Genomic DNA, 10,431 nt, shown 5'->3' with positions numbered 1-10,431 from the left:
CTTCGAGGGGGTCAACAAATATGTGGACAAGTGGGATCAAGTGTATATAGTGTACTTTGACTTCCAGAAAGCCTTTGACAAGGTCCCTCACCAAAGGCTCTTAAGTTGTCATGGGATAAGAGGGAGGGTCATTTTGTGGATTAGTAACTGGTTAAAAGGCAGGAAACAAAGGGTAGAAATAAATGGTAAGTCTTCAGAATGGAGAGAGGTAATTGGTGTGTTCCTCCTATGATCTGCCTGGGGCCCATCCTATTCAATGTATTTATAAATAATCTAGAGAAAGGGGTAAACAGTGAGGTGGCAAAATGTGCAGATGATACCAAACTGTTCAAGATAGGTAAGACCAAAGCAGACTGTGAAGAGCTTCAAAAAGATCTCGCCAAATGAGGTGATTGGACAACAAAATGCCAAATGAAGTTTTATGTTGATAAATGTAAAATAATGCACATTGGAAAATGGAGTCCCATCTATAGATACAATGAAATGGGAACAAATATGGCTACAGCTATTCAAGAGAGAGATCTTAGAGTCATTGTGGAGAATTCTCTGAAAACATCCACTCAGTGTGCAGCAGCAGTCAAAAAAAGCAAACAGAATGTTAGGATTCATTAGAAAAGGGATAGAGAATAAGAATATCTTATTGCCTCTATATAAAACCATGGGATGTCCATATCTTGAAAACTGTGTCCGCTTTTTTTACAAAAGAGAAAACGCTCTGTTTCAGAAGCCCTTGTATTCCTTGTTCTACGAGGAAGAAGTGGGATTCCGAAACACGTTTTTTTTCTGACATTTCGGACAGTCTAAAACGGGCTTCAAAAAAGCTTCTTCTGATAAAAGAATCAGAAAAATGTACGCAACATGCAAAGAGCATGTTGCGTACCTTTTTCCAACAAAAACATGTAGTCTAGCTCTACCTTGCAGGGGGATGTGATAGAGGGCTATAAAATTATGACAGGTATGGAAAAAGTGAATGAGGAAAAGTTATTTACTTATTCCAACAACAGAAGAACTAGGGGGTCACTAAATGAAATGAATAGGCAGCAGGTTTAAAACAAACAAAAGGAAGTGTTTCTTCACGCAGCGCATAGTCAACCTGTGGAACTCCTTGCCAGAGGATGTGGTGAAGGCTAGAACTTTAACAAGGTTAGATAGATTCACAGAGGTTAGATCCATCAATGGCCATTATCCAGGATGAACAGGAATGGTATCCCTAGCCTCTGTTTCTCTGGAAGGGGAAGAAAGGGGAGGGATCACATGAGGATTACCTGTTGGGATCCCTCCATCTGGGGCATCTGGTATTGGCCACTGTGGACAGACAGGACACTGGGCTAGATGGACTTTTTGGTCTGACCCAATTTGGCCTTTCTTATATTCTGTTTTCCTTTGGGGGGGGGTTCCAAGACAGTAGCCAGTCACCCCTTCTAGGACAGTAGCCAATCTGCAACCACAACCAACATTCCTTAAGTGCCCCCTCCCCCCTGCAAAATTGATTGCTCAACCCCTCTGCTAGATGGTATCACAGAGCCAGATGAATAAATTCATCAGCATGAAGATGAAATCTCTGCCACAGAAAATCCAGATTTCCCACGCACCACACCCTGCTTTGTACACTGTGTTGCATATCTTCATGACTGAAACAACCAACCGAACAATGGAGGTGCTCGATGTTCTTATCACTTCTTGTAACTACTTGAACCATCTACTCACTCCCTTCTTTTTTTCTCCCTTTGCTCCTTCCTGCCCCTCCCTTATTTATTCTTGGAACAGGACTTCTAATACTCCAGGCATCTGAAGAAGTGGGCTGTGCCCATGAGAGCACATGACGCCATCTAAACGTTTTGTTAGTCTTTAAGGTACTGCTAGTCTATTCGTGGGTTTTTAAGATTTTCCTGTTAGAAAATCTTAGAGACTAACTCGGTTCCCTCTCTGAAGCTCTTGAATAAGCCACCACCTCCCTGTCAGACTCAGCCACCCAGAAATGGGAATCTTCCCCCTCAGGTAGGTTTTCTGGATGTCCCGCAGGTCGTCCTCATAGACTCGCTGGCTGTGTCTACACTGGGCCACTTATTCCGGAAAATCACCCGCTTTTCCGGAATAAGCTGCGAACTGTCTACACTGGCCCCTTGAATTTCCGGAAAAGCACTGACTGTAAGAAATCAGCTACTTTTCCGGAAAAACTATGCTGCTCCCGCTCAGGCAAAAGTTGTTATTCCAGAAAACTGTTCCGGAAAAGGGCCAGTGTAGACAGCACAGTAGTGTTTTCCGCAAAAAAACCCTGATCACGAAAATGACGATCGGGGCTTTTTTCCGGAAAAGCGCGTCTACATTGGCCATGGATGCTTTTCTGGAAAAAGGGCTTTTCCAGAAAAGCAGCCTGCCAATGTAGATGCTCTTTTTCCGGAAATACTTATAACGGAAAACTGTTCCGTTTTAAGCATTTCCGGAAATTCATGCCAGTGTAGACGTAGCCATAGACTTTAATGTCAGAAGGGACCATTGTGATCATCTAGTCTGATCCCCTGAATAGTGCAGACCACAGAATCTCACCCACCCCTCTTAGAATAATCCTCTCATCTAGATCTCAGATATTGAAGCCTTCAAATACTTCAAAGACCCCAAGATGCAGAGAATCCTCCAGCTGTGATCTGTGCCCCATGCTACAGAGGAAGGCAAAAAACCTCCAGGGCCTCTGCCAATCTACCCTGGAGGAAAATTCCTTCCCGACCCCAAATATGGCGATCAGCTAAACCCTGAGCATGTGGGCAATAGTAAGAGTCCAGCAGGCGGCAGCTAAGAGGGCAGGGGCAGCCAGCGGGGTGAGGAGCAGGGAGTCGGAGCTCAGGAACACCACGTCGCTCACAGCAAGCAGGCCCAGGAGAGTGCGTGGGCGCGTCAGCACATGCCGGTAGCACTTGGGGATGTAATCGCACATGCCGGCCACAAACAAATGCCTCACCGCCTGCCGGTCGCTGTCGTGGTAATCCCGAATGCAGTAACCCGCCGTGGCTCCTGGCATGCTGCCGTCCTAAGGAAACCAACCGTTAATTGGGCTGCTCCTCCGACAGGTCTAATGTTCACACCACTCCCTCCGCAAGCGCCCGCCCCTGCAGGACACAGGAAGCCAAACTCCCCCATACTGCAGATGCTACTCACCTCGGCCATCTGAAGTGGGAGGACAGCGGTTAGGTCTGGGCCAGATGTCTGTCCTGCTGCGCACCTTCGAGGCTCCTCCCAGTCCCAAGGTACCAGCAGGCCATGTTGGTTTGGACGTTCGGATTGTCACTTCCCCCATCTGAGCACTGGGGACATGACTAGGGACATGGGGCGTCATTCACAGAGCCTCCCTCAGCCTTCCCTCGTGACAGACGACCAGGCAGGACTCCTGCAGGTCACTGATTTGTTCATCGTTCGTCAGTCCCCCTCGAGGCCGGGCATGGGTCCTCCGACCACCCAAAGCTCTTGATGCTGCAAATTTCATGTGCCACTGCTCGGGATCAAGCCCTGGTTGGAAACTCACACTTGGAAGCCGGCGTCTGAAGGTTTCTGGCGTCATGTCTAGGGCATCGAGCATCGCAGCCTTTACTTGCCCATAATCTTTGGCTTCCTCGATGGGGAGCCCTCGGTACACTATCTGAGCCAGTCCAACCAAGTAGGGTGCTAAGAGCATCGCCCACTGCTCCCATGGCCAGCCCATCACCATCGACTCACGCTCAAAAGACTCTAAGAACGCTTCAGTGTCATCGTCAGCTCCCATTTTGGAGAGGTGGACCGGGGCGGTGAGGCCCAGGGGATCCTCTGCCTCCTAAGGGCTGCCCACCAGGCCGGGACCAGAGGGAAGCCAGCTGCAGAAAGCCCTGCCTTTGCAGTTCCTGTTGTTGAGTGGCCATTTGTCGTAGCTGTTGCCCATCCGCTGCATTAGCTCCTCCTGCTGTTCATGCTGGACGCTCAGCTGATGGATCCACCGCTCGTGTTGGCTTTGCTGGCTCTCGGTTAGATGCTGAACAGTTTTTTCTATATCCATGGCTGCCCCCCGGCCAGGGCGGTGACGAGGCCCCTTCCGTCAGGGGTTGGACCGTGCCCACATTCTCCACCAAATGGTGCCCAGTGAGGTGCGCCCTAGGGGAAGAGGGGTGTCCCCCTCGGGGTCAGTGGGTGGCCACTGAAACCCACTACACACAGTCTCGGAGCGGGGCTGCCGCACTAGCAGTTTCTGGCCCAGCCCCAGCGCAGTGCTGGGCGGGGCGGCCGTAAACGAGCAGGCAAACCAATGCACCACAAGTAAACACGAGCAGATCGTCTATCTCCTTGTTCAGGAGGGGTCCAGGCACCCGGCCTGTGGCAGCAGGGAGCAAGAGGGAGGGGAGACTACCACCCCATTTGTGGGCGATAGGAGATGCAGGTCCTGCCTTCACCACCCAGTCCAGGGCCCTAACTGCAGCTGAGCTGTCGGCTGCTGGGTGAGCAGGGATCTGTATCCAAAACACTCTGACCTTTCGTTGCTGGGCCAGCGTGTGCCTGTATCGCAGCCCGCTGACCCTCTGCCAGACCAGGGTCGGCTACGCCTGCGCCGGTTCCATTCCCCCCCGACCCCGAGACGTATCTGGCTCCTGGGCAGGTCCTCTGGGCAGTGAGGGTTGGAGTGCACCGGCCACATGTGCAGACTCACCAAGCAGTCCTCCGGCAGTTGGTCCAGGCCAGTCGTCAGCGCCCCCCGGCTCTGGTTCCTCACTGGGTTGGGCTGGGAAGGCTTCTGGCTCCCTTACTGGAGAGGTTCTGATTAGGCTTGCAGACCGGCCTTTAACGTCCCTGGCCCTGCCTCTGCACCCTGGCTCTCTCCCAGGTGAGCCCCCTGGGGGATTGTCTCCTTGACCCCATTCTACCCTCAGGTCCCCCTCCCTGTCCCGATCCCCCCATCATACCTGTTTAACCTCTCGGTCCCGATCCCACCCTTGTTTATGAGCCTCTTTCCAGCCCCGAGTCCACTCCCTTTCCTGACCCCTCTCCCTCCACCATCCTCATCCCCACCTCTGTTCTGACCTATTGTCCAGCCCTGATCCTACCCCCCTCCTGCTCCCACTGCGATGCCTGCTCCCCCTCCACCGTCCCCCCACATCGCACTGTTATTGCCACCCCCACGGGGTCCGTCACGCTCCCGCCAGCTGTGGGTGGCCCTCAGGGGGTGGTATTCGTGTCCCCCATTCCCGGTTCCCTAGGGGATGCCTTGTTCCCTCCGCCGCCCCCTCCCTCACTGGGGATGAGGATGAGCAGTCCAGCGCAATGGTTTCTGGCACTGCACCGGGGATTGGATCCCTGCCTGCCAGTTCGTTGCGGACACCTGCAGGGCCAAGGGTAATGTGCAGCTCGCCCTTCAGAGCTGGGGGGACTTTGACCGCGTTCTCGGGGCCACGAGGGCCCTGTTGCAGGAGGGAAGGGGGACCAAAAGGCAGGACATCACGGCCTACCACCAGACCCGCAAATTCCAGGACGCTCTTTTCATGGCTGATTCCCCACTCTGGCATGATGAATGTAGAAGTGGGGACCCGCGAAAGTACCCCAAAACCTTCTCTTTCCGGGCTTTGGTATAAAACTTCCCCCAAAATCCTAAACACCTAGATTTTGAGAATAAAAATCCGCTGCCACCATCAAGTGCTTTTGAACCCACAAACGGGGTGGACACTTGAAACCAACCCCAGGGCACCCTACACTCTGTTCCCCAAAGAGCTTGAAAAAGAAAAGAGAAAATGCAAACTTCAGTCTGTGGCTGCTAACCCCTGGTCAGAGGCATGCGGATCCCACAGACAGATTTCCCAGGACACAGAACTAAACCGACACCAGGTTAATAAAAAAGAAAGAACTTTTATTCTCAGAACAATAGTCCTGTTACAAGCATAGCTGGATTGGCTAGATGGTAAGAGCCACCAAATAAAAAACTCATGGGGAATTTTCCCATGGAAACAAAACTTGGTTATAAAAGAGAGGAAAACCCATTTCTAAATGCACAGACATCAGAGTCCCATTCCCAAACCATAAAACAATAAAACCTATCAGATTTATCTAGACTTTGCCCTACTCACAGATGGAGTCTTTTCTTGGAGAGGGACATGTTGTCTGTACCCCTCAGTATCTTGAGAGTCTGCTGCCCAGGGACAAAGGAGGGAAAAACCAAAAATTCCTTTGTCTCAGTTTGAAATCCCTATCTGCATTTCTATTGGCTGACTGCTACCTGGCTAGGTACAGTTAAGCCCTTAGCCCCCAGGCTACCTGCCTATCCCTCATGGTCATGACAGCTCTCCTGGCTTTCAGGTCCGGGAACGGCCTGTTGCGGGACCTGCGGGGGGGGGGCCGACGATCACCCTGCCCATGAGAATCCACCCCAGCCCTCATCATGAGAGATACCAACATCTCCACCTTAAATGCCCAGGGCTGTAGGGCGGGTCTCTGCAGGATCCGGGTGCTCACCTTCCTCCAGGACCGGGGATACTCGGTGGTTTTCCTGCAGGAGACCCACACGACTCCATCCGTCGAGGCTGGCTGGAGTGGGGGGGGACAGGGTGTACTACAGCCACCTCAGAGTTCAAGCGGCTGGGGCGGTCACCCTGTTCTCCCCAGCCCTGAGGCCTGAGGTGCTGGGGGTCACCAAAGTCATCCCAGGTCACCTGCTGCAAGTCCGGGTCCTCATGGAGGGGCAGACATTGAGCCTGGTCAACGTCTATGCCCCAAACATGGGCCCAGACTGGGTAACCTTTTATCAGCATATGGCCACCTTCCTCAGCACCCTGGAGGACCAGGACTATGCAGGACTCAAGAACTGACAGGTCACAGCAGGTGTCCTCAGGAAGAACATGGACCATCTCTCCCTGGTGGACATCTGGCATGACCACCGCCTGGACAACAGCAGCACCTTCACATTTGTCCAGGTGAGGGACAATCGGTCGAGCCGCTCCCAACTGGACCACATTTATCTATCTTGCTTCCATCTAGCACGAACCCACTCCTCCAGCGTTCGGCCAGCCCCACGCACGAAGCACCATTTGGTGGCCATGAAAGCCTCTCAGTGCGGAGAGGCTGGGTCCAGCCAATTGGATCTTTAACAATTGCCTACTGGAGGACTTAGACTTTGTGGCGTCCTTCCGGGAGTTTTGGCTGGCCTGGCGGGGGCAGTGGCCCGCCTTTCCCTCAGCTGGGCGATGGTGGGATGTGGGGAAGGTGTGCGCCCGGCTCGTCTGCCGCGACTACTCTCGGGGCACCAGCCGGCGGAGGGATGCAGTGATAGAGCAGCTGGAGCGGGAGGTTTTGAAGCCTGAGATGCACCTGGTATCTGACCCCAAGGATTCACCCCTCCACGAGGCGTACCGGGAAAAGCAAGAGGAACTCCAGGCCCTTGAGGACCACCGAGGTGCCTTCGTTCGATCCCACATCCGTCTCCTTTGGGAGATAGATCGCGGCTCCCACTTCTTCTATGCCCTGGAGAAAAGAGGGGGGCTAAAAAGCACGTCACCTGCCTTTTGGCAGAGGACGGTACCCCCCTCAAGGAGCTGGAGGAGATGCGTGGAAGGGCCAAAGCCTTCTATACCAGTTTGTTCTCCCCGGATCCAACCAAAGCCAACGCTTGCAGCGTGCTCTGGACTGAGCTACCAACTGTCAGCACGGGTGACTGAGACTAGCTACAGCTGCCTCTCACTCTGGCCGAGTTCTCGGAAACCCTCTGTCTTATGCCCACCAACAAAACCTCGGGCATGGACGGGCTGACCGTGCAGTTTTATCGCGTATTCTGGGATATCCCCTGGAGGATGAAAGGCTCAGGGTAGGAGAATAGTCAACTAGAACAGAGGGAAATGATCCCATAGTTTGGACCCTCCTTAGAGAGGATGTTGGGGTATCCTCTCGCACTGAGGTTACATCTCTGGGGGAGGGAACTCCAGTTGTTAGGAAAAGGCAGGTGTTAGTAATTGGGGGATTTGATCATTAAAAACATAGATAGCTGGGTTTGTGATGAGCAGGAGAACCGTACGGCAACTTGCTTGCCTGGTGCGAAGGTGGCGGATCTCTCGAGACATCTAGATCAGTGGTCCCAAACGCGGTGACTGTGGGTGCCATGGCATCCTCTGGGGCATTTATGTGTGCCCACTGAAACATCTGGGCTGGCCCCGCTCCCAGCGCACGGCACATGCATGGTGCCGGCCCTGGGCTCAGTGCGCATGGGCAGCTCCCATCCCAGGGCGCATGGCGCACGTGTGTCCCCACCCCCGGAAGTTTGGTGCGTGAGAGGCCCCACTCCCGGACACCAGCACATGAGCAGCCCCGCCCGTGGGCACCCGGGAGCCACGAAAGTTTGGGGACCACTGGTCTAGATAGTCTTCTGTGTAGTGCTGGGGAGGAGCCGGTGGTCGTGGTACATGTAGGTACCAATGACCTAGGGAAGGGTAGGACAGAGATACTGGAGGCCAAATTTAGGCTGCTATGAATGAGATTGAAATCCAAAATGGTAGCGTTCTCTGAAATGCTTCCAGTTCCATGTCCATGGCCAGATAGGCAGGCAGAGCTTCAGAGTTTTAGTGTGGGGATAAGACGATGGTACAGAGAGGAGAGGTTTAGATTTATTAGGAACTGGGGAAACTTTTGGGATAGGGGGAGCCTATACAGGAAAGATGGGCTCAACCTAAACCAAAATGGAACCAAACTGCTGGCACTTAACATTAATAAGGTCATAGGGCAGTTTTTAAACTGAGGCCTAGGGGAAACCCAATGGGTGCAGAGGAGCACATGGATCGGACAGAGACTTCTATTAGGGGAGGTTCTATTAATAGAGAAGCTCTATGTTCTAGTCAGGGGGAGTAAATGGAAGTACGGGTTGGATCATATGAGACACAATCAAATGAAAAAAAGTCTAACATCAGGAAATGGCAGAGAGATAAACAGTGAAAAACTATTAAAGTGCTTATACACAAATGCTAGAAGTCTAAATAGTAAAGAGGCAGAACTAGAGTGCCCAGTTTTAAAGGAGAACATTGATGGAATGAGGGCAATCAATGGGACACAGTCATACCAGGGTACAAAATATATCGGAAGGACAGAGCAGGTCATGCTGGTGGGGATGGGGCACTTTACATGAAAGAAAATGTAGAATCAAATGAAGTAAAAATCTGAAATGAGCCAAAACGTTCCAAAGAGTCTCTATGAACAATAATTCCATGCTGCAATAGTAAGAATATAGCAGTAGGGATACATTATCGACCATCTGATCAGAACAGTGATAGTGACTATGAAATGCTCAGGGAGATTAGAGAGGCTATCAAATTTTAAAACTCAATAATAGTGGGGGATTTCAACTACCCCTGTATTGATTGGGTACACGTCACCTCAGGACGATGTGCAGAGATAAAATGTCTTGATACCTTAAATGACTGTTTCTTGGAGCAGCTGGTTCTGGAACCCACAAGGGAAGAGGCTATTCTTGATTTACTCTTACGTGGAGCACTCGATCTGGTTCCAGAAGAAAATATAACTGCACCGCTTGGAAATAGTGACCATAATGTAATAAAATGTAACATCGCTGTGGTGGGAAAACACCTCCACAGCCCAGCATTGTGGCATTTAATTTCAGAAAGGGGAACTACACAAAACCGAGGAAGTTAGTTAAACAGAAATGAAAAGGTACAGTGACAAAAGTAGAATCTCTGCAAGCTCCATGGAAATAGACGTCCAGCCTAAAGGTATACCCCAAATTAAAAAACACAGTAAGAGAACTAAAAAATGACACCGTGGCTTAACAACCAGATAGAAGAAGCAAGTGACAGATAAAAAGGTATCTTGTAAAAAGTGAAAGTCAAATCCTAGTGAGAAAAATAGAAAGGACCATAAACGTGGTCAAATTTAATGGAACAAAATAATAAAAAAGCCAAAAAGGAGTTGGAAAAACAGCTAGCCAAATATGCAAAAAGTATTAGCAAATCATATTTTAAGTACATCAGAAGCAGGAAGCAGGCTAAACAATCAGCGGGGCCTTGGATGATCAAGATGCTGAAGGAGAACACAAAGATGATAACGTCATAGCGGAGAAGCTAAACAAATTCCTTGCGTTTATCTTCACTGCTGAAGATATTAGGATTCCCAAACCTGAGCCTTTTTTTTAGGTGACAAATCTGAGGAATTGTTCCAGATTGAGGCGTCATTAGAGGAGGTTTTAGAACACATTGATAAATTTCACAGTAACAAGTCACTGGGTCCAGATGGTATTCACCCAAGAGTTCTGAAGAACTCACATGGGAAATTGCAGAACTATTAACTGTGGATTGTAACCTAGCCTTTAAATCAGCTTCCATACCTAACGGCTGGAAGGTTGCTAATGTCATGCCAATATTAAAAAAGGGCTCTAGAGGTGATCTTGGCAATTACAGAATGATGTCCCTACCGGGCAAATTAGTTGAAACT

Source organism: Pelodiscus sinensis, chromosome 6, assembly GCF_049634645.1.
Source record: "Pelodiscus sinensis isolate JC-2024 chromosome 6, ASM4963464v1, whole genome shotgun sequence".
NCBI lineage: Eukaryota > Metazoa > Chordata > Testudines > Trionychidae > Pelodiscus > Pelodiscus sinensis.
The sequence above is the reverse complement of the archived record's forward strand: the minus strand, read 5'-3'. Positions refer to the sequence as shown.